General features: G+C 36.5%; 1 long non-coding RNA gene across 2 annotated transcripts; it reads left to right on the top strand.

Moving 5' to 3' along the window:
• LOC131361364 (uncharacterized) lies at positions 1–25,979 on the top strand. Of its 2 annotated transcripts, none has more exons than XR_009206027.1 (3): positions 1–305; positions 20,247–20,353; positions 25,355–25,979. It is a non-coding gene; the product is annotated as an uncharacterized LOC131361364 (long non-coding RNA). The 2 variants fall into 2 exon arrangements; XR_009206026.1 differs by lacking the exon at positions 1–305 and adding an exon at positions 13,269–13,471.

Raw genomic sequence — 25,979 nt, 5'->3', positions numbered from 1 at the left:
TGATGATGATGATGATGATAAGGATTATTATTAAAATTGTAATAGTGGGTAGCATTGCTGCCTCACACAGGTTTACTGTCTGTGTGGAGTTTCTCATGTTATCTTTGAATACTCATGGCTTTCATCCAAGTTTCTAAAAACATGCAGGTAGGTGGACTGTCTACTCTTAATTGCCACTAGATGAGAATTTGTATACCCTGTCAATGATGACCTGTGATGGATTGTTGTCCCATTCAAGGTGTATTTTTGCCTCACGCTTGGTGTTCCTGGGAACCCTCTCCACCTGACCCTGGAGCTGTTCAGAGGTAAGGGATTAGTTCATGGACCGTACAGTGTCTCTTCAGTAGTCCCTAGATTCAAACTTATAACCCTCTCACAACTTGCAGGACTGCTGGTGCAGTGATTAAAGTCCTCATAGTCTGTATATAATGTAGACTCAAGTCCCTATAGCGAATTAATGAAATGTCCATCCATTCGAAGCTAAAAATCCAATTTGAGAACATGTATTATAGTATTTATAATGAATTACTGCCATGTATCTACACCTATTAGCCAGCTCCAAATATGTGCACTTTTGTTGGTGTATAATTACTAAATGTAGCACAATTTGTCAGCCCCCATTTACTCTGTCCTTCACTGGAAAGTACCTTCCACATGAGCCCTGCCAATCACACATTATGTAGGTGGTAGACTACTTTAAGTACAACAATGATGTTGACAAGGTAGCACCATTGTGTTCTGTATGGCACTAGTGTATGGACTTTTAGCTCTCAATAAACTGCAGGAATTCAGTGCAAAGTATATCTAACAGCTGAGTACCAGGTTGGATCATCGTCTAGCCAAACTTTGTGGCAGACATGGGCAGGATCAGAGGTCATGCAGCCTTTTTTTGTGTGGAGGTGACCAGTGTTTCTTTATTAAATATGAACTCAAACCCACTTGGAATGAAATTGGATTTGCGCACTTCTTTTTCGTGAATTGCTTGGCACAAAGTGTTTTCAAGGCAAGGTCCTTGGTTATATGATGATGACTTCCTGTGAATAAGACCAGAACAAACATAGCTTTGTGTTTGTTTGAAAAGAGAGTCTGATAATGCTCCGCAGGTGAATTCATGAGTGCTTACCAGAACATGGAGATGACAATGACATAATAAAATATTATATTCAGACAAGGACAAATATGTACATGCATTGCTTGGTTACTTGTTTCAAATTTTTCCGGTGCTGGTTGAAATAAATGACCAATCTTCAAAACTCACAAGAAAGGATATTTTGGGCCACAGTTTAGTCTGAATTTGATGGTCATCAGATCTGCAAGGACATCATATGCGTTGCTGAAATTCTTAGAGGTTCTAAACTGCAATGAGTTTTTAAGACAGTGGATTCCTGGACATCTAACTCAATTAAATCAAATTATTTTGAAAGAACGAACAGAGCTTGTGGATTCCAAGACCTAATAATTTAATAATAATAATAATAATAATAATAATAATAATAATAATAATAATAATAATAATAATAATAATAATAATAAATCAGCACAATCACACTGTCTTATTTTTACATTGCATGACTTAATATTTTATAAATGATAATTAAACACATTTACTATGTACAAGTCTAGATGATAAGTGGATACTTTAATGGGCTTTTGTATGAGATTATACATGAGAGATTCATTAAAAAAAAGAAAATGCAGATATGATGTGAACAGCTTTGCTGAGCTGCTGTCATGTATGCTTTGCTACTTGCATTTTGATGAACAGTTTATTAACAAATATTGACAAATAAAGTTTAATTCAAATTATTTTTATGGGGTTGGGTTACAGTTTGTGTGAAGTTTCTATGCATGTTCTCCCCGTTTGGGTTTCCTGTGTGTTCTTGACATAGAATCCGCCGTGACCCTGACCAGGATAAAGCTGTTACTGGTGATGAAAGGATGAATTGTAATTATGCAGTTAGTAGGTGGGGGAGCGCTACATTTTGTGTTAGTGGCAACAATGCGTGAAATGTTACTCTAGCCATTATATGGCGTTTTTAATTGTAATCATATCATTATGATGAAAGTGTGATTAAAACATATATCAGATATTGATATGCGGTATTTCAGATTAAATATAAATGTTTTACATGTATGATGACATGTTTGGTTTAGTCAGCAAGTCAGTGACAGTTTCACCTAATACAAATTAGTTTTGTTTCTGGATGGCTACCTATGCGATTGTCTGTTTGAGTGATTTGTCAGATCAAATAATTAAAATGATTTACTGCTCAATCAGATTACAGTGCCAGAATTTTGTGAGCTACTGTGCATGTTATCCCCGGTGTATAAATTATTCATGTACAGTATCTGTTTCAGGATGTTTCTTTTAAATCATGTATGAGATACACTCCTTAAGGCAACGTATGTTTCCTAAAACTCCATTTTATTGATCTGACATCAAACATCCTTCCTGCTTGGCTAAATGAAACCAGGTTAGAGCAAACAGTGTCAATTGTATGGACATTAGTGTTCTGTAAATAATCCATCACCTGGGCTGTTTTACTCTTCAATTTGTTTATATTTCTCATACATGTGTGAATTGAGACACTATTCTTTTATGTATAATGATTAATTAAAAGACTATGAAAAGTCAATTCAAATGACCTGACAGGACAACCCAAAGTCTCATGAAGGTGTGTATGAGAATGTGGAAAAGCATGTATCTCTGAGAAAGTATTCAAACAGAATTGTGAAATAATAAAAGTATCACGTAAAAAAAAATCATACATATTTGCCTGCATTGCAAAAGTAATGGATTTGTCAAAAGATCTGTGACACCTTCCATCAGCAAGGATAAAAAGCTGTCCATCATTTTTACCATTTGTGAAGTATTGGGTAATCAGAGCCTTCATATCTTGTAGTGTCAATCACTGGGCCATGATGTTTTTTTTGTATAATAATATACATGAATCTGGGTGTCACTGTCTTTGTTCTTTAACACATACTGTGCATTCATCTTTCAGAAATGCATAAACTCAAGAGCTGTCTTAGGGCTGTGGTTGTCTTGTGTTAATGATAAGCGGTGTAAATAAATTAAATTAAATTAAATTAAATTAAATTAAATTAAATAAAATTAAATTAAATTAAATAAAATAAAATAAAATAAAATAAAATAAAATAAAATTAAATTAAATTAAATTAAATTAAATTAATAAATCTGAATGGCAACTTTATGTCTTACCCTAGTCTAGAGGCGTTCATGACTTTATTTTTTATATCAATACTACTACTACTACTACTACTAATAAAAATAATAATAATAATAATAAATAGTTATCATTATCATTTTTGGGCTACACGTCCAAAAATGCATAGCAAATCTAGCAGTATTTTTGTAGTAATTTAAAGTAAAAAAATAAAAGAATATTAAACAAAAGTTATGTCAACCAGGAAATCTACTACTGCTTTCTGCCAGGGGTTTCAGCAACATTGCCAGCCCAACTGCTGTACATCTCAATAACCAAACAAAGAGACCTGAAATTTGCCCCAAAAAGGTGCAGTTAAATGACAGAACAGTGACAATACAGTTTGCATTCAAAAAGGCGCAAACATTCTGTCCATTTGTGTCTCTGTTTATTTTAAAAAATAAACATCTAACAGAAGATTATATTTCAGACTAAAGTTTTCCCCTTCGCTGCAATGGAAATAGTTCTGTACATTATAGACCCACTGCCAGCATTTAGACTTTCCCTTTGTGTGCCACAACCTATGTTTGTGGAAATTGATTCACTTTAAAATAAAAATATTGGCGACCACAGACTATTTTTAAACTAGCCCAAAAATGCCACTCATGCACTGGATTTTCACACCCTCAACCTCAATTTGGCATAAATACTGTGAGCCTGACAGTCCTGCTTAGTGCTTTTTTCCCTTTCTTTTTTGTTTTAAGTGTGTCATCACTGTTTATATATTTTAATTCATTAGTCATCTTTTCCATCCTTCAAATTTTCAGCCCATATTTTATCAAAAAGTTACAGAAACACTTAAGGCCTATCTGTTCTTTTATTAGTTTAATGCATGTAATGTAATTGCTTACATTGAATTAGATTCTCACAGGTGCTTTCCTAAAAGAGAGAGCAGCTGGAAATTTGAGAAGGCTGTATATGTAAACATAGTTCTACAGTTGACTGGAGGATTACTAAGGTGGTTTCCTTTATTCCTGGTGGAGTCTTCCTATTTTGTCTTCTTGTTGCTGAGCACTTATAGTAAATGTGACCATGGTTTAAATGTTTATAAAGCATTAAATATAAAATTCAATTCTGTAACTTGGAATAAAATATTTTTGACATAAAAAAATGAGACATATTTGACCCAAAGGACAAAAGGAGGGTTAAGACGATTGTTTCTCTGTCCACTTCTAGAGCCTACATGCATAAATTTGGTGGCTGGTATAAAAATTCTCTTTGGTGTTATTCTGTAATAATATGTGTGATCCCTTTCAGGGTTCATGCAGAACTAGCCTCACAGGTTTTCATACTTGGAGATCAATATACTGATGTAAAGACTTTCCCCACTTTTCTTTTACCTTCAAGTTTTTTTCAAACAATCCACTAGCCTTGCTGTGGGGCATCTGTCATTATAATTCACACTGGTTCAATGCCTGAGGGTGCACACATATTACTAGTGACGTCTGCTTTTGTGATATGGATGACAAGTACAGAATGTTAAACGTACATCGAAATGGTATGTGGTAGGTAGACAAGCCCAGTTTCAGAGTTGCAAATAATAAAATCTCTACTAGATGTAGAAAGTGTTCATGCATGGCCACTACCAATTTCATGACCAAGATGGTTCTTTAACCCATCAAAAGTGTTTAAAGAATGTGTTGACCCTTATAGTATTGAACAGTCTGAAAACAAGTCAAGTGACTCTTTTTCATGAGAACCTTTCAATTCTTGCACATACTGTGCATATGTGCACACAAGTGGTTAAGGCTCTGGGTCGTTGACTGGGGGTTCAAGCCCCAGCACAGCCAAGTTGCCACTGTTGGGCCCTTGAGCAAGGCCCTTAACCCTCTCTGCTCCAGGAACACTGTATCATGGCTGACCCTGCGCTCTGATCCCAACCTCTAAGGATGGGATATGCAAAGAAAGATTTTCACTGTACTGTAATGTTTATGTGACAAATAAAGGCTATTTCTACATGTCTACATTTGTTCGTCTAGATACATGCTGTTAGGACTGTCCAGTCCTAACCAATCCACAGGGAAGTGTACAGCATGTCACTCCACATATAATTAATGCAGAGAAATCTCTTGCATCCCACAGCATCTAAATGTGGAAATTCTTCTTCCGGGGCTATGGCTACAATCAATTTTTCTTCACTGCTTGCATCACACTGCATCTGATACGCATATTAGATAGAACTGCTCTGGTCCAAGACTTTATTGCCTGTAATATTGACTGTACTTCTGCAGTCTGTTTAGCCAGATGCTGTGAATCTTGTATGATCTTGTGTGTTTTCCAATACAATACAGTGATAACTTTGCACTCTCATGAACGGTGTTTGTTGGTGTGGCAACGATCTTATCTTATTTATTGTTCTGTGTTTTGTAGCAACGCCAATGTGAAAAGCTCTGTATTCTGCTTAACTATTTATTCTGTGCTGCATGCTGCACAGATTTACGTGCAGAGCTTCATCAGCCTGCACTATTACTGAGACTTTTGGTGCACTTGAACTTGAAGCATACATCTCAACCTTAGTACTTCTACATTGTGTATATGTTTTTTCTCATATCACAGCTTCAGTGCTCTTTTGAGACATAGAAGCTCTTGAATTCTGTTGATACACTGTTGGATAGCCCAGTCCTGTGTTTGGGTGACTATACCACAAGCTGGGTTAGGCATTTGAGAAACTATGTTAAGTGGATAATCCAACTTCACTTTTGCTAATCAGCCTTAAAATCAGCCTGCTGCTCTTTTGCCACTGCTGCTACGTTGCACTCCTGCATTACTCCTTGATCATCAGACACTACAGTGAAGTGTTATCAGTAATCTCCACCAAAGTGGGCCTGAAGCTTGGAGAATCAGGTGCAGCCAGGGGCATACTTTCTGGGGGAGTTTACAGTGTATACATATACATACAAACAACCTTCGAAGTAATTGATTTTATGACATTATTGATATTCTGAATCAACTGTGGATTTGTCAGATATAAACAAAATAATATTTGTCAGATAAAAATTCTAAAATCTCCCCTCACATGCACAGGGTGGTAACGCCCAACTATTATCTCACAACACACCACTTGATTACTGCCGTTTGAGTGTGAGAGCAGATATAGATTTTAACATGTAGAGAAGCGATGTCCAGTAGACTAATAATAATAAAATATAATATAATATAATAAAAATAAAAAATGTACTCAGAGGAGAGGTGAGATAATATACTATAATACAGTGCCACTTAGCAATTAGCAATTTAGTCATAACTATCAGTATAACAATTTTGCAAAAACAGACTTTTGTTATGCTTGCTACATATTATTTTACTAGTTCCCATTATTATCAACAATAACAAGGTTGTTCACACTGGACTTACATTGTCTTCCGTTGAAAAAATGGCCCAGTTTTTTACATTGCTCTGTTGTTGGGTATCTGAATGTTCTGAGGTGATGTAAAAGTTTCAACAGAATAGAGACGTATATTGTTCCAGTTAATACTGTCTGCCAAATACCATAAAGGTAAATATAATAATTGTAAAAGTATTTATAATGTGAGATAAGTTACACTGTGTCAATGCTGCTACACCTCAAACACAAACAATAGGCCATGTGTCTTGTTCAGTGGCACAGTCAATCATAACCCAAAGAGTAATTAGTCAAATATTTGAAATATCACAAGCAGGGAACATCAACACACATGGAGAAGTTGTAATAAAATAAACAGAAAAAGTAGGATTGGCGTACTATAGCAAGCATTTTGAATAAATTTTCTCGACTCTTCAATAACGAGAAAGAGGAAAATGTGGCAGTTATGACAGTTATAAGCTACAGGTTATTGTCATGGGGTGACAATTAGCTATTAGTACATGGCAAGGAAACAAACAGAAACATATAAGGTTCAAAGAATTTGCCCTGGCAGCCCATAACAGAAGGAAGTAGAACTCTCTTTGATTCTCCAGTCTTTTAGGTGAACAAGTACGTTCAAGAAATTGTTCAGAAAACATGCTCATCGTTAATTTTAGAATGATTGCAAAAAAACAATAAAAATAAAAATTACTACATTATTTAAGCCATTCACATGAAAAACAAAAGACAAAAAGACAGCAGCAACTAATCTGTTTCCAAATGAAAGCTTATTGCTGAGGGCAGGTGGGAATTTTATTAAATAAGCGTAGGCCAGTCATTTGAGAGATACTGAACACAATACAATTCATTGACACCATGACACAATACACTTCTTTGACACAGCCTTTGACACCATGTTGGCATAATTTGAACAAGAGACTATAGGACAACAGCTTAATAAGAAGGCATTGCATCATAGATGATGCATATAAAATTTTTCTCATATATTTGTGGAAAAGATTTTAGATTTCCATTATTTCGTAATTAATATTAGCAAAACTAAAGAAGCCAAAACCGGAGAGCAAGCATGTGTTTATGGATAGCCTATATTTATGGTAGCTGGAAAATTATTTGTATAATTTATTTTTATATATAATGTATTTTTCCACCAAATATAACACTTAAATAATAAGTAAATCGAACAAGCACATGAGCAGACACACACACACACACACACACACACAGTGTGTACCTGAGTATGTGTATGTGTGTAAGTTTCTTGCCCAGGTGATGGGTAGTGGTCTAGCTGTTGTTTGGTGTGAGGAGGACCATGTCTGTTTTGTGTAAGTGTGTGTGTGATAAAGGTAACCAGAAAGAGTGTGCAAATGAGTGTGTGTGTGTGTGTGTGTGTGTGAGCTGTGTGGATGCTAATCACCGCTCCCCATGCCAGAGCATGTCTTCCTGGGCTAAATGAGATTAGAGTCGAGTGTGTGTGGGGCTGTGGAGGTGAAAGGTAAAGGCACTTATCAGAAGGTTTTCCCCTCGGGGTCCTCGGCGTCTGGCTCCATCAAAAACGCCGACACACACTTCTCACTGGATTAGACTAATCAGGAAAGAGCAGTGGGGATGTATAGACCACTTATCAGGACCAAAAACATTGGGCTCCCTTTGCCTTTGAACAAACCCTACAGAAATGTTTGTTAATTTTATTTATTACAGGATGCTTGTCTACGTGGCAATCTTCCATGGAATCACTGAAAAGAGCTCTTCGACGCGTGGAGCGTTTTGCTGTTTACGTGCCACAAGAGATAGCAAGGGCTTTGATGTCTTAAAATTCCCCAACCCGCTCATTTGTTGTCGTTATTATTTATTTCTTTCCCTCTCTGTGTTCAGGTCTGTAGAGCTACTACAGATCACAATGATTTAAAGTAGTCAGTGCAACAAAGGCAAAGATAAAAAAAAAAAAATGTGCATTTACACCAAGACGACATTTAAAGCTGTAGCATGGGAATGTTAACACAATAAAGCTAATAGTTTCTGCAGTGAATATTAACTTCAATCTAAATATAAATTTATACAACTGATCCTGGATATTTCACAAATATATCTCTAGCTTTCAGCTTTACAATTTTTTTTTTGGAAAAGTTTCCTAAGTAAGTTTTAATAATAAAAAATAAATAAATAAAATAAAAAATCCGATGCTTGTGGGAGCCAGTTTGGGACAGTTAATTGGAGGCAAAAGGGCTGGTTCTAGAGTTATGCTTAATGATTTCGTTGAAGAGAGAAATATGAAGAGCTTTTCTCCTCAGGCTTAATTGTCCATACAGATGTGAAGCTTAGCAAGAACCAGATTCAAATGATTCACCCTCATTACACATGATAAATTATTCCTAAAAGACACTTCTAATAGCTCGTCCATGAGCAATCCTGAGTCTTATGACGTAAAATCTCCTGGTAATGGCTGCTAATATTTTTACTGCATCTGAGTCTCTGTATAGAGGCTGGTGGACTGACTAATGTGAATTTGATCAGGCTGATGATACACTGGCCTTGACAGGACATGTTGCCATGGCTGAAGTGCTCTATATTTATAGTCGTATTAATTGAAGACCCTGAATGTCTACGTAGGTTTTTAATCTCTATAGAGTTTGGCTATTCATTGTAAGATAGACAATTAACATTTTAAGTCCAACATTTTCCATCTAATATCATTTCTTCTAGGACGCTGATGCAGAATGAAGTTCCACATAACACAGTTCGACAGAACTACAGATCAAGGCCTTACCATTGGATTCATTATTTGATATTAAACTTTAAAATTAATGTAATATATTTGCGTTCTGTTATATAATGTTGATTAATTAATTATTTAAGATTTATATTCATTCACTTACTATTAATTCATATATTAATAATTATTTGATATTTTTAATTTAATATTTACTATTATTTGGGACAAGACCTTGGATTTGTACAACACCCCCACCTCCTATCTTCCTGTTAATATTTATTATATATGTTAGACAGAGTTAACGTTCACTGATGTTGCTCTGCATTGACTGCATGCCCACTTCATTTTTCCACTAGCTCTGTTATGCTCAGGTTGACTTGACCAGTATGAACACATTACTTGAGGTATTAAAAAAAAATGAAATGATAAAGAAATCTACTGAAATCTTCATCATCCTAAGTGAATTTTTTTATTTACAACTAATAAATTCTTTTTCATTTACAACTTCATCTCAGTCACTCAGTCACTGTTTCCTTATGTTGTATATGGTCTTAATATTTATTCTGCTCTTGTTTAACAAACACCATTGCAGCAGCCTGCCAATAAAGGTCTGGAACTGATTTTACACCACTGCATTATGGGGTGTGTTCTTGCATGCTGTGAAGGTGTATCACATGCACAATAACATGCACAATTGTTTGGTTTGAGATATGCCGGTTGCTTTGGTTGCAGTGAGCTGGTCCTTGATCTGATCCTGGTTTACTTTCTGTGTGTAACTCATTTTGGTTTGTAGAAATGGGTTTCCTTGGGTTTCCTGTTACTACAAAAACTTGTTGGTAGATGACTGATTGCAATAAAGTGCCCCTGGTATGAACTGGGGTACTTTATGCACTGGTGCACTGGTGTCCCATCCTGGCTGCACTCCTTTCTCACACCCAGTGTCCCTGGGATTGGCTCTGAATCCAGATTGACCCTGATCAGGGTAGTGAAGATGAATGAATGAATAAAGGAAAATGCATTTCCCATATGCAATATAGTCATGAGTGATTCATCCTAATTGAAAATGCAATACTACATTTGAAAATGAAAATGACATTTTTATTATGAACTGTGGTATAAAAAGGGCTTAAAGGTAGTTTGAGCAAATGCTATAAAGCTATTAAACGTGCTTTAAACATTATAAGACTATATTCAATCTTTGTTTTTGTCTGTTTTCTCTGAGTGGTACAGACACAATAAAATTTTGACTGTACAGATGTATTTACTGAATGCTAATTAATAACAATAAAACTAACAGTACTAATATAACAACAACAACACAACAACAACAATAATAATAATAATAACAATACATTTTCATAGGAGATGAGATATGAAGAGTATGTGAAAGCAAGAGGATATGGGGAGAGGAGGGATTGATGACAAAAGATTCATATGAAGCCCATGGTATGGTGCTGATGTGAATGACCATACATTCTTCTGCCTATCAGAGTCCATCATTGTCTTTCATGAAAATGTCACACTGAAACTTACCAGGCACTTTATCGCTGAGCTTTTCTCCAACTGCTCGAGCAAATCTTAGCTTCTCTTTATCTTGGTGTCTTTGTGTTTTTCTCCTTACATCTTTCTGTCCTGCTTTCTTTGTTATTGGACTGCAATTCAGCACCCATTTTTCTTAGCGAGATGAGCAGATTGTGTGTATGTAAAGCAATGTGAGAAGGACTTTGTATTCATCTCATGGGAACAGCATCCTGTTCACAGAGGGTATTAACCACTGAGACACCCTCACACCTGCGAATACTCAAGATTGAAGAATTTATTTGTAACAATTATACACAGTATAAAACTTGCAGTGAAATGAAAACATAGCCAACTTCCCTTGAGAGTGTAAAAGAGAAGTAAGGAACTAAATCAAACATAAGACACTAAGATAAGATAGAATGAATAGAAATAATAAAACATAAAAAGACGTAATAGAATATGATGTGCAGTGGACCAGCTCTAGTTGGATTCTGCTTCATGAAGATTTCGGACATTCGAAGAGAAGATGCCAACCCCATGTGGACTTTGAGGATGACAACCTCCTAATCATTACACAAAATAATATTCTACATATGCTGTATCTGCATCACACAACTCCTACTGATTATTTATGACTATAGAAAGGACATTATTCATAATCACACTCTCTGGTGTTTATAATGATTTATAATCACATTCTCCGGTGTCATCCAAATGAGGATGGGTTCCTTTTTGAATCTGATTCCTCTCAAGTTTTCTTTCTCTTACCATCTAAGGGAGGTTTTCCTTACTACAGTCACCTCAGACTTGCTGGGGTGAAACATTAATGCTGGACAAATACAAGCATTATACAAATAAAATTGAATTGAATTAAATTGAATGTTACACATAGTAGCAGCAGAACATGATTCGCAATTATGTTACACGTATTAACAGTTCAGAATGTGCAACATTCTATTAAACATAAACATCTCTACGTATTACAGAACTTTAGCTTAGTTGCCACTGGCTATAAATGATAGGAAGATTTGTCAGGCAGCCTGAAAGACACCTTAAACTCACCCACTCATGTCATTTACTATGTACTATATTTCTGGTCCAAATCCACTAATTTTCCCTTTTGGACTCAGCACATCAACACTTGAACAGTCCACTAGAGCCTCTCATCTCCATTCAACTGAAGAGCATTATTTTCCGGGCCCTCAAGGTCAAAGCAGCTATATTGTGAAGTCCTTTATTTCAATGGACTTAAATAAATAAATATTTTGAGTAACAAAAGGCTGCTTGTTTCAGCACAAAAGACATTGTGTTGACTTCATTGTTCCTGCAGAAAAGTTTGAGAGATTTCTGAAGTCACCAAGTCTGTAAAAGCTACTCTCTTCTGGAGTTTTTTTTTGCACTGAGAGAATAGGTAAATATCTCTCAACTGAAGGAGAACATTTCAGAGAAAATCACCAACAATGCCAGTCCCAGTCTCAGGGGCTAAATACAACAATACATTATAATGTGATGATAAGACTTAGTTTGCTATTATTTTTGCTATGCATTAAGTGTATAGTGAGAAATACACTTGGTATTATGTGATATTAATAAATAGTGCATGAATGTTAGGTTACAGGTTTAGGGTTTGAAGTCTTCTCCTTCTTAAGTAGGTAAAACAAGATAACATGTTTGTAAAACTTCATTGCTCCAATTTAGTTACATAACACAGATTTGCGACAACCAAAATAAAAGTGTTTTGAAGGGCTTTTGAGAAGGGGCAGACCTGGAAAGGTACTGTATTTGCCAAAAGTCATTCATTCATTGGTTCTCTTTCTAAACCGGTTGTTTTGGTCCGTGCCCAGGTTCAGTTACTGTGTTCACACCTGCCCATGTGAACCACACCAACACAGTAAACAAAGTACCACATTTGTGAAAGGGCCCTTGTATGTCATTGAGTATTGTTCTCTTTATAATCGTAAACTACAGTAAAACATCATATTGGGTTTTGTGATTAGCTTACAGTTACGTTTTCATACCATCCCACCTCTAATTTGCATGTACTTTGTTTTTACCTTCCACACATAATCAGGTCAGTGTTGTTTTTCTGACTGTTTTTAAGATCAAGTTATATTTAACTTGATCTTGACGGGGTACAGTGATGAATCATATCTCTGTGGTTCCTCATTGTTGGAACAGGATTCTTTCATATTATGTATTGAAGATGATTAAAGAAGATAAATAGACAGATGGGATGAAATGTAGAAACCAAGGCAGAGTTTAGGAAAAGCACATTTCAAATCAGTTGTGATTGAAAGAAGAACTATCGGAGGTGTTAAAGGGAAGCAAAGCAAATATAAAGGGAGAACATAAAGCACGTAATGAGGATATCATTTTTACGGCTGTCATTTGGTTTGGGTGCTTAGTTATCGAGTGCCATTAGTATTCATCATTCTTGTATGCGCTTGAGTAATTACAGGCATAAGAGCAAGGAGGAAGAGCAGTTTACATTGCCAGTAATTTGATTTGCATCTATGCTAATCAATTCTTTTGTGCATGTCTATGTGCTGTGGCAGAACACAAGTGTTGTTTTGCTGCAGGCTGAGCAGGGGGAAGAAAGAACCTTCAAAAAGCTGAATTTAACTCACTGAGTCAAAAAAAAAAAGTCCAGGAAACATCTGTGCCAGCCGTGTGAGTAAGAAATCTCTTAACACCATTCTGTCCACTAGCCAGTGCTAGTCTCTTAAATCCAACCCATCTCCTACATTTAAGAGCCATACAGTTTCTAGCCTTTATTTTAAATGTACCAATATATACCAATATTCTTCATCTTAATTGCGCTCAATATAAATACTTTCCTATTCTCAGTTTTTTGGGAAAGCTGTGTTTGTGTAGGTGCCAACTGTAATTGAGAGACAGAGGTACGTTGACAGTGAATAAAATCAATTTCATGTATATGTATATTTACAAATGCAAATATACTTACAAAATGCCTGACACTCATTAAATAAATCAAAGTCTTGCCAAAATCTTTTTAAATGTGATTTTTATTAATAATGTTAACGACATTTTTTAATTGGTCAGGATGGTACAAAGGTGTGTTCATCATAAATTTACTGCTATTATTTGCATTTCCATGCTGTCATTATGACAATAAAAATAATTATACTTTTATTATTTGTTTATTTATACAACAATTATATAGCAATACATCCACCATATGGTGCCCTTCTCATGAACAACCACACCTTTTTTATTTTGCAAGATAATTGTGTCAGAAATATTCTGAGAATTATTTTCTGACTCACTAGGTTTTAATAACATATTATGAAACTAGTTTAGATATAGTCAGAGCTTGGCATTACTTGAGTTCTGAAATAAGGAATAAAGACTAGTGCAAGAGCTGACACTGAAAACAAAGAAAACAAAAACAAACAGCTGCTTTATTGTTATTAGGGTCACCAGAAGGTTAACTACAGATCGGGTTCACTGTGGTCATTTATAATTTATTATAGTTATTGTAAAATAACTTAATAAAAACTTTAGTATCTAGTATAGAGTGTCCCAAAAGTCTCAATACATAAGGGAATTTCTTTTTAACCAAGTTAATTAATTAAAACTTCATTCTCATGGCCAGCTTAAGGAACCTGTTGCACCTTTTGGAACACCTCGTAGTTAGTGAATAATCTTAAATTTTGATGAATAATTGAATAATAAACTGGAATAATAAAACTTTGCATTTTCTTAGCACTGTGTGAACCTGGCATAAAAATATCACTGTTATAAATCACCTGAGAGTGATGATCTCTGAGGGCTTGCCACTACAAAGCACAAAAAGGGCATACACCTCTTCAGTTTGTTATGTAGTGTTAACCACAAGATTCTAAAACTGGTTTTGCCAGCCTATGCAAATTAATAAACCAGACTTATGAGCTGATTTTATTCCAGAATGCATCTATCAACCAGTTAATGTGTTGGTAAAGGTTACGGAAAAACACACAAGTTTAGGCCTCAAAGGGGTCAAAGCAAAAAAAAAAAAGATTTTGGATTTGGATTAATTCCTTTTTCTGCTTGTGAACATCTTCCTCAGTTCTCTGTGGTGAGCTGGCACATGATGCTGCCTCCAGTAAGTTTGCATGCAATAGAACGTATTGAACAGAAGCAGCAGTGGAATTCATTTGACATTAATAAACAAACTCAAATAAATATAGTTTCCATTTTGAAAAAAAAAAAAATTTCAATATAGTTTCAATTATATGAACAATCCAGATAATACTGCAATGTCAATTAGTATGAGACAGATGAGAAGAAAAAAGAAGAGGATGAGGTAGAGAGTGAAAGAATAGATGCAGGGACTGAGTCATGCCACATTCCAGTGTGTGTTTGCATTCCCTTTTTTTTTCTTCCAGACTAAAAACCTTTGAACGATTAGCACACACAAATGGGGAAGGAAGGTAGCATGTTCATATTTCAATAGACCAATTTGGAGCATAGTACAAAACCTATTCATTCTCCCTTTCATCAGGAATTATTATTTTGCTTTATTTTCATTTTGGACTATTCTTTATGAAAGCATTCTTCCTCAGATGGCACAGAAGATCAAGGTGAACGCTTACCATATGGTCAGATGGCATGTAGCACACAAAAAAGCCGCATTCTATTTGTTGATAAACTATTCTTGTTACCAAATGCACCACAGGAATTCTCTTGTGTAGTTTGTGAAGGCTAAATGATGGTAATTGCATTGAAACAAGGCCAAAGCATGAGCCGGCACCTATTCTGTTCCTTCAGTATGTAATTGGACCTCTAATCTAGAGACCTTGACTACTAGATTTGGCACCAAAAAGAGATATGGGGTCACCAAAGCTCTCAAATAGCTGAAATTAGAGAGGACATCACTGTTTTTCTGAGCTATTGAGGCATGTTCTAAATGCCTGGTAACAATATGTCAAGATGTCTGAATCTGAATTAAATCTGAAAGATGTTTTATAACTCATCCGTCTCAAAGATTGGGGGAAAAGCTCGGAGATGGACGAGTTATAATGCATCTTTCAGATTTAATAGTACAAGGGTTGGTTTTGTACACCACAAAACTGGTTGCCTTGACTTAAAGCTACTAGTGTACATTAGTATGATACCAAATGTACTGGCAAAGATGGCTGAAGTTACAATTAAACTTAATATCTTAAACATAAATAAATAGTTTAATGAAAAATCATACAAGAAATAATTCCTCTGTAGTGAATCAGCCAAGACACTGTAGCAGATCTATAAGCTAGAAGACAAATAATCATTTGAATAATACGTCAGTGTCAGTGTATCTCAGTTGCAGAAATTGTAAACTTATATATGATAAAGAATAACTCATATTAACCTTTAAAATTAAACAAGGCACCATCTCAGACAAGCAGAATGATTTTTTATTATAACAGTACACCATTCTTCCCTCTAGATCACATACTTAAAAAGCTAGAAGTGTTTCAACAATAATATATCCACTATGAAGTGAAATATTTGAATATAAAGGACAGAGATCCTTTACTCTTTACATTTGATTTGAAATATCAGGCACCCAGCATGTCTTGGTTGATTGAACACATTGTGGTAAATGTAAAGTTGTGCAAATTTACCATTTTACTAAACTTTTACTTTATCTATCCATAGATTTTTATATGACTTGACTTGTGAAAATGATTACAAGTTTGTAATTACAGCATATTTGATTTCTCCACGCTCTGTCTCTTTCCTACCATAGAGAAGAGTGAAACAGACTTTAAAGGAAGCGGATGAGGTTGAGAGGTTAACCCAGTGTCTTTGTGCCAGCACAATAAGTTTTTATTTATCTGGCGGGGCTGCTCTTTTCGTCTCCATGCGAGTGTGACCCGGCTGCCAAAACCAGGCCTTTGTGTGTGTGTATTCTCCTGCTCATACCTGAATGGACTCATGCAGAAGGGTGTGGAGATCTCGGACGGAGGTTTGGATTCACTTCCTTTACACAAAAAGAATGGAGGGAAAACCTGTGCTGATTTTCTCTCAAAAAGACTTCTGCAGCTGATAGGGATAAAAATCAGGACATGTGTTTAAATCAGGACAATTGTTTCAAAAAACACTGTACCGATCGATGTTGTCTATTATCACAGTGCAGTGGTGAGATCTTGAAACAGGTGCCGCACCTTGTAATGCACAAAGGGCTTGTTAGCATGTCAAAGCTTTGGAGAAATTCAGAAGAAAACAAAACAAAAGGAGGCCTTTCTTGTTTGACTGCAGGGCGGAAATTATGAAACAATTATGCTTGCTGCGACATGACGTTCACTCAACCGAAAAGAAACTGAAGCCAGACGGTTCGCTCTTTGAAGTGTTTTAATTGTTCTGTTTTGTTGAGACAGCCAAATGTATTATCCACTCATTATTTGACTCGTCATGAGGGAGCGGTGAGCACAAAAGCAGGGATGCTTTTTTCCACCTTGTTGATCAGGATGTCCTTAGTGTTTGAGAGACCAAAGGTTTGAACTCTCACTAGCAAGTAGCAGGAAAATCTTTAAGGGCAGAAAGCTATTCTGCAGGGCTAATCACACTGGTTTGCACAACTGAATGCAGTTTGAGTGTCAGGAGCTTGACCTTGACTGTCTTGCCCAAAGAGTTAAATCATCTGTGGAAATAATCCTGGACTGTAACACAGACACACACAAAATCAGAGGAAATTCTAAACAGCAGATGAGGTTTTAAAGCATCACAGATTGAAAATTCTCCGACTCCAGCATTCACATTACACCGTATTGTACTGCAGTACAGTCTTAGACACCCTTTGATTTTATATAAAATTTGTCTCAATTGTGGAATTTATGTCAAATGCATTAAAAGGTAAATAGAAAAAGACCAAATTTTAGGTATCTATACATTCCTTTTAATGAAAAATTAAATGTTACAGAGAAATGATTGTACGTTCATTCAAGAAAGTGACCTTTTGATGATGGATGCTTTGTGGTATTACCTGCAGAGACAGAAGCAAATGCCATAGCTAAATTCTACAGAAGAACTGAGGCAGATTCTAAGAAAACCATACTAGTCATTTTCTGTGTGTGTTGGTAAGAGAACTGATGCTGCTCTATAAGCAAAGTGCGGTCATGTCAAACATCGCATGAGGTGTGAATCCATGTCTGAGTATCTGAAAATAAAGTAAAGAATCCAGTGACACAGGACCAATTGCTATAAACCTCACCTGAGAGAATAAATACGCTCGAAAAATTGGACCCAGCTCATTTTTTGGCATAGCAACAAGTCTGATCAACTTTAAACTCTAGAAAACCGTCTGGTGAGGATTTCTAATAGTATAATGAAGGCAGAGGAGCTCAGAGATATAGCTTGGTGCCATGCCATGTAGAATTTATTAAACCCTCAGTATCTAGTTTATATTTGAATACATTTGAGAACCTTCCCACACTCATAACAAACTCATTACTACAAGATTCAGCAGTTCAACAAGATACAATAGTAACAATAATTATTCAAAAGCAATGTAAAAGTAGCCAGGCATGCTGATTCGAATTCAGGGATAAATGTCGAGTAGACTAATAAAGCTATATTTCATTAAGAAGCTGTAGTAAGGAATTGTGTTAATACTTACAACTATTAGCTCTCATTAATATCAGTTGCAACACTATGGCACACTTTTGTAAGGCATCTTTTTTCCCTTTCAGTTTAAATTCTGCTGTGTCTACACTTGTGATGGCTGCACATAATAAATAAGCCTTGAGACATACACACTGCATCCTGCAGTCAAAACACATTTGAATGACACATAAAGATGTTAAACACTAAAGATGTTATTTTTTTTTTTTGAAGCACTACTGCCTTATTAGACAGCGTACACAGGCTGACTAAAAGCAAGTAATTAAAATGTAAATTGTGCTAACAAGCACTACAGTTGTGATGCTAAGTCTATACAATATTGCAATTATTTCATTCTTGTTCTGGCGGTATTATTTAAAATGACTTATTATTGTATAATACTATAATAGTCAGAGTGTACAGAAAATATGCTATTGTCATGTTTAGCAAATTAGCCAGTGCACAATTGAAACTGTACATGTACAAGCACAAGTAATACATTGTTGTTGGCATGTACTGGATTTAACACCCTGAATAGAAGGATATGAAAAGAAATCTTTCTGACAGGATTTTTTTCCATTACTTTGTTACTGCTAGCATGAATTATTCTTGCTTTTAAAAGATGTAAAAATGTTTCACGATTTTAAAAAAATAAATCTTTGCATATTATTCAACATTTAAAAACTTTTATCTTAAAACGTTAGTCCGTATCCTTCAATTATGTGATGATTTATTACATACAGCTAAATCTGGAAAAAAGCAATTAGCAAATTATTAAATATTTATGTTTATATGTATATTTCAATGTTTTTGTCACATATGAAATGATCACTAAATGAAAATGTATGCAAAAATATGATATACTACATGATGTATATATACTGATATATACATATGTATGCATTTAACAATTCAATTTTCTAAAGGAATAAAATGTCGATGTAGAACCTGGCTTTAGTATGTCGCAAGAAACCAAGATCGTCATGGGTGATTAGCAACTGCTTCTCATTTTTACCAGCTAAATCGGTACAACATTCAGGAAACATGCCAGTCCATTGTGTGAGTGATATTTAGCTAATTTTGACAGTCAACATTTTGTACTAGTAAACGCTATGAGTATGTCAGTAGCTCCTCTCGCCCCAGGCCCGGTAATTTATCTTATCTAACCGCCATCACACTGAGAAAATTACATTACAAAACAGATATAGATAACTTCTATACTTTCTAGACTTTTCTTTACCTCTCAAACCGCAGCCTACAAGGCACGACTGTGTACTGCAGTAGGTGAAAATTCTCTCTGCTTTCCTTTAAAATTATCTTCAAATCTGGACCTCTGAGGAATTGAACTATAGATTGAATGTAGCTGTGTTTTTTTACTACTAAAAATACTGTCGCTGTTTTTTCCTTTTTAATAATTTTACCCTGTGTCTCTCTTACCAAGTTGCCAACTTTGCCAGAGGCTCTGGCACTCATGGTGCAGGAGAAGCTTGCCTTGCCTTTGTGTGTCCTCCTGATCCACTGGCACACATGTCCGGCATCTCAGAAAAGCCACAGTGTTCTCATCATGGGATGACAAGCCACATACTGATAGATGTAGATAGCTATGTGGCTACAGAAAATCGGTGGTCTCATTTAAAGCATGTGGACCAAGAAGCTACAGGATTCTTCATGAAAGACAACAAAATTTATTCTCTTCCCTTACATTAGGCTGATGTGTAAATGTGATTTGATTTTGAAACAGCACATATCTGTAGTCGTCCATACATCCTTCTCAAACTGACCAGAATCTTGTCTTAGATTCTTTCTCTCTTTCCCTCCCTCCTCCCCTCTCTCTCTAATCTGCTGTAAATGGCCGGAGTCTCAGAGGGTTAGAAAGCGCTGCAGGTGAGGGAGTGTTGCGCTTGGCGGAGCACTCAGTGAAGCACGGAGAAGAGGGACACAGAGGACCCAAACCTGGTGCTCAAGGTGACCTTACACACATATACACACATTCCTCCACACAGCATGCTTTCAGGCCTGGGGCAAACATCAGATCCTTTCTCACATACAAAAACACATGATAAAAGAAACAGAAAAAGGATAAAGAGATGGGCGCACCCTATTTTAGGTTTTGTGGAAGGATTCGTGATGCTTTTATTACTATTTTAAGTGTAGACAGTACAGAAAGGAAGCAAGGAATAATACCACACATAATGATATTACATACACTTAACAAATCAGTTACGTCATGATGTGATAGTAATATGAAAATCTACCATACAAAAGTTAAGGTCAGCATTTGTAATTTTTAATTTTTTTTTTGCAATTCATTCATGCTGAATACACTGAAGTTCAACCATATTGATCTTACTTGTTTAAAGTCATACATTATTTTGAGAACAGAATCAATAAGTGTGAATGGAAAGTTTTGCCGAGCTTCAGTACTATAATTAGTGGAAAAGTAAATCACCGTATTGCATACTGATGTGGATATTATTATCATGTATTTACAGAATAAGGTAAGATTCACACAACACAACACCCAAGTATGTACAAACCAATTTGAATGGAATGTCTTACAGATTTCAGTCATATGCAATTCTGTCAATCTTGTGGGTTTTTAAACAGCACCCCTCCCTTATTACACTCATTCACATATACACATATACACACATTTACTTTTCTCCTCCTTCCTTGTCGGCTTTCTTTCTGATGAAAAGCAATCATTACTTCAATCGTCACTTCTATAGTGTTCTCTTTAGGGCATCTCAATTATGAGTTGACATTCAGGAGCAAGTCCAAACACACACACACACAGAGAGAGAGAGAGAGAGAGAGAGAGAGAGAGAGAGAGAGTAAAACAGTGCACACCCACTTCTTAGTTCCTGTAAAAGGCTTGTTTTACAGCAGGCCACCAAACTGCATTTAACACCACTAATTTTCATATTTCATCTTTTCCTCATTCATTATGCACTGAGGATCAATTGACTGATTCTGTCTCAGACTGAAGGAAAGGCCCAATGTGTTAACACTCATCTTCTTGTCTAATTGAATTGTTTCTCAGAGTCAGTAACAAGTAACACACAAGCAAACCCTTCAGGCGCTGCATTTATAACAAACGGAAGCCAAGCTCAAGTGACTGGTGCCTTGGCCGTGAAATGACCTTTGACCTGACATCTGACCCATGCCTTGTTTCAGGAGGCAGCAGTTGTTAGACAGGATAATGGGTAAAAGACAGGGACGAAGTCACCGTTTCAAGCCTAAGGGTGAAAATCCACTGGCACCCCCCCTCTCCACATCCACACCTATAATTCTGTTTGTGGTGCGAATCTGAATCGCTCAGCCGTGTCCCCCTCTCCCCCTTTCTCCCTGCACCTCAATCTCCCGTCTGTAGTTTGTCCGCTAACAAGATCTGATGGCATCAGATAACGGCTGGATATTTGGCGCTGGGTGGCAAAGTCATTCTCCACTGCCTTTGTTGCTACTGTCACGCTAAAGTGGTTCGTCGTCTTCACTTATTGCCAAGGCCAACGGTTATTGTTCGTCACAAAAAAAAATATTCCAATATCAGATCCTGTTCCCACCCTGAAGATGATTGCAAGAGGAAATATGCAGGACATGCTGTTTGTGGGAGTGTGTGTGCAAGTGAAGACGTTAGCTACGGTTACTTCTAGCATAGCACACGCGCTTGCCAAAGTATCTCTCGATAGAACAAAACCCCTCAAACTTCACACAGATCTTTATCCATTAATCTCTACCTGAAACAGTAAAACCTCTTCATCACAATTTCAGAAAATCACGCAACAACTTAATGAGTGTCAGGAGGCCAAGTGCTGGATCTGATCATCTCAATGAGATGAGAGAAGAGACCTAAATGGATATTAATATCAAATCAGGGGCTTGAGTGGTGGGAGCAGTGCAGCGTGAAATGCCCAATCTGTGGACATGGGCTTCCTGTCCCAGCTGGCACTAATAGGAGCTGACCCCCAGGCTGCCCTCGCTTAGGCTCTGATTAATAATGGAAAACGGGCACGGACGAGGACGCCTCTCAGTGCTCTCATTCCTAGAGGTCCCGCTGCATCAGTCACCCCAAAAAACACTGGGTTCCGAGAAACCTGAGGGACTCTATGTATAATTAATGATTGATCAGGATCAGAGAGCACAGTCAGTGGCATTCCCCAGATATGATGAGTTGGAATGAGTCCCACGGTGCAGCGTTCACTGCTAAAAGAGAGAACATTGGGGACAAACAATGAGATGGTGAAAGGGTCCCAACTGACTCAATACATTCAAATTGATGATTATATCAGCTTCTTGATGGCAGTGTTTCTTGAAGTTTCTACAATGCTACCAGACAAAAGGCTTTGAACACACTATGTTATCATTCCTGGATAAAATTAAAGCAGTTGTTTAATCTGAGAAAATCTAAGACATAGCTATGAGTGAAATTGTGATTACTGATTTTATGGGAAACAATCAACATCTAATTGGAAAAGGCCGCGATCATGATGACACTAATTAGATGCTCTAATTATCGGAGCACAAAAATATATATTTTCTTTACAACTGATATTAGCTTTTTACAATTGAGTCTTTTATCTATGGTTTATCTTTGATCTAATTGCCTTTAGTGAGGCACTAATTTAGAGTCCCATTAGGATCTGAAAACAGTCAGCTAAAAAGTCTTTAAATACAAAGACTCCGATTTTGGTGGAACACTTAATAGTTTATCTAATTTAATTACTATTTTTGTAATTATACGTTGTAATTGTAACTATAAATACTGTTTTTGTCTGTGGTGCTAAAAGTGTTCAAGCTGTAATGAAACACAATAAACTCCAAGTGCTCAAAATAGGGTAGATAATAATCTACTATGAGACTGCAACTGGTTAGCACTTTTGGCACAGGTTGGGGGTTCGATTCCCACCACTGTTGAGTGTGTGGAGTTTGTATGTTTCCTCCGAGTACTCTGGTTTCCTCCCACAGTTCAAAGACATGCTTCGTAGGCTGGTTGACATTTTTAAATTGTCCATAGCGTGTGAATGGTTGTGTGTCTGTGTGTGTGTTGGCACCCAAGTCTCAGTAGTGCAAAAAAATTGAAGGATGGAGACTGAATGTTACCCTAAACATGCAACAATGTGAAAAATTTACTGTACAAACAAATAAATAGGTAGCATGTGATGAAGCAGGAAGTGCTGTCAGTGTGGGTTTCTTTTAAGTTCCGGCCAACTCTCAAAAAACATGCACGTAGGTGGATTGTTTGCTCTAAATTGCCCTTAGGTGTGAATGATTGCACCAGTGTGTGAGCATGCTAGCCTGTGATGGACTGGATGTATTCCAGCCACAAGCCTAGGATTCCCCAGGGTGTGAAACCAGTTATGTCTGTGATAAGTTTGATTTTGTGATTGTTAACACATGCTTAAGTTCATGAAGTGGGTGTCGGTGTGTTTGTAAGCACACTTGCGGGCTTTCACTGCCACTCATTCAGGTTCCTCCAACTCCATCCACACGTTTTCAGTCTTCCTTTGAGGTGTTGATCAAACATGTCTAGACTCAAATGTACACTCAGGTGTCATGTTTCAAACCTGAAAGTGTTTTGGACTCTTATCTCAACCCCTCATCTGTTGTCTGCTGCATCGCACACTCCCTCTGGGGACACATGCCAGGTCTCGCTTAGGCCTGCGCCCTCGCTGCACCTTGTGGCACGACTGTAGAGCTGAATGTGTTCTTTAGAGAATAGAGAATACTAAGCCATTTAAACTTCGAGTAAGTTTTACTGCGTTAGTCTTAATCTGTCAAAAAACCTTTTAAAATGTACTTTTAATGATATTTTGTCTTTAATTGCATAAATTAAAACAAAACAAATGTTTTGTCATAAATTTTTATGTATGGGTGTAAAATTACGAAGTTAAATGATATATTATCATTTTATGTAAACTTCGCATTACATACAAAGTGAATGTACAGGGCTTCACTGCATCTATATGGCCTTAAGGGCAAAACATTAAATTAATGGAACATACCATGTGAACTTTCATCTTATAGAGCGCTTGTGAATTGATGGTGATTGCTGGTTAGAATGGTTTTGTATTTCTAAAACTGCTGTGCGTGGCCATTGTTGTAATAATTGACCAGCATAGCCACCTACAAAAATGTTGAAAAAAGAATTTGATGGAGAGAGAAGACAAGAGCACTGGGAGACTGAGGACTCAGTATGTTCTCAGTCAAGATAAGCCTGTGGTATGAATACAATATTTATCATCTCCAAACAAAAATAACGTGCTAAACTGACTTGCAACCGTAATCAGTTTGCACTTTCAGTGATTTATAATCTGTCATATTATTAGTTTGCGGTCCTTTAAAGGTTAACAATAATCCTGTTGCACCAGCTGTACAAGTTACTCTTAATGAAAAATGACAGAATGAATGATTGAATAAAATAATAATAAAAAATAAAAGTATTACAGTCTCTGTTAGAGTCTGTAAGTAAAGTGAGAGAGTAGGTTAGTAATGTATTAGCGTCGTTATTACAGACTGTGAATAAAATAGGTGAGTATACAGTAGAGCGGGAATGTAAGTAGGTCAGTAAAAGTGTTACTATGGCTTTATTAAAGTCTGTGAGTAAAGCGAGTGAGTAAGTAGGTTAGTACTGTATTACATTGTCCTTATTACAGTCTGTGAATACAGTAAGTGAGTACACAGGAATGTATTGCATGATAGTGTCTTTATTACAGTCTGGCTGCATTTTCCTGCTGGAAATATGTTATTGGGACTGGAACATATTATTGCGTGCCCTGTTTGTTTTTCTTAATTGTGTGAAAGAGAGTTTGCATGACAGACTTGTGATCTGATAATTTCCTCCTGTCAAGATTAAAACACATAAATGTCATCAAGCAAACTCCATTTCACACTCATGCTCTCGCACATAATTAGAGTGCATTACAGGCAGATTTACGATTTTTTCTTTTTTCTGTTTTTTTTTCCCAGGGCTTATAATAACACGCTGTCTGTGTAAGAGAGTGTGTGTCAAGAAAAAAGACCAACTTGTTCATCCATTTGTAACTGCCAGAACACTGTGGAGCTGAGAGGAAGACAGAAACAGAGAAGGCAAAATCCAAAACCATCTCTTAATTTCTGCTATTGTCTTCATTTATTTTGTGCCTCCTTTTTTGATTATCTCTATCAAATGCCAGGTTTTTCTGAAATTTTCTCACAAAAGTTACTAGCAGACAAAACTTCTTCACATTCCCCATCCTTTTTTTCTCTCACTGTGAAACACAAAGACACAAAAAGCAAGAGGAAGGCAGCGGCTCGTGGCTTGGTGGGAGGATTTGCCAGTGAAAATATTTAGCGATCAGGAATGAATCAAAAGAGATAATAAGTGTTTTGGAATCTACGGAGTGCACAACCCCCTCTTGCTATCACACACATCCATCGCGTGCCTTGACTTTATCAGCTGCTTCCCTGCACAATGAGGTGAGAGTGTGTAATGTCTGGGCTGCAGTGCCCTCTTGTGATGGATGAAGTAATTGACAGTTCAGGGTCAGATTGACTTGTATTATTAAACCGAGTCAGATGGGTTTTTGTCATTCTTCCATGCATCAGAAAAAAA

Source organism: Hemibagrus wyckioides, linkage group LG11, assembly GCF_019097595.1.
Source record: "Hemibagrus wyckioides isolate EC202008001 linkage group LG11, SWU_Hwy_1.0, whole genome shotgun sequence".
In the NCBI taxonomy this organism is placed as follows: Eukaryota; Metazoa; Chordata; class Actinopteri; order Siluriformes; family Bagridae; genus Hemibagrus; species Hemibagrus wyckioides.
The sequence above is the reverse complement of the archived record's forward strand: the minus strand, read 5'-3'. Positions and strand labels throughout refer to the sequence as shown.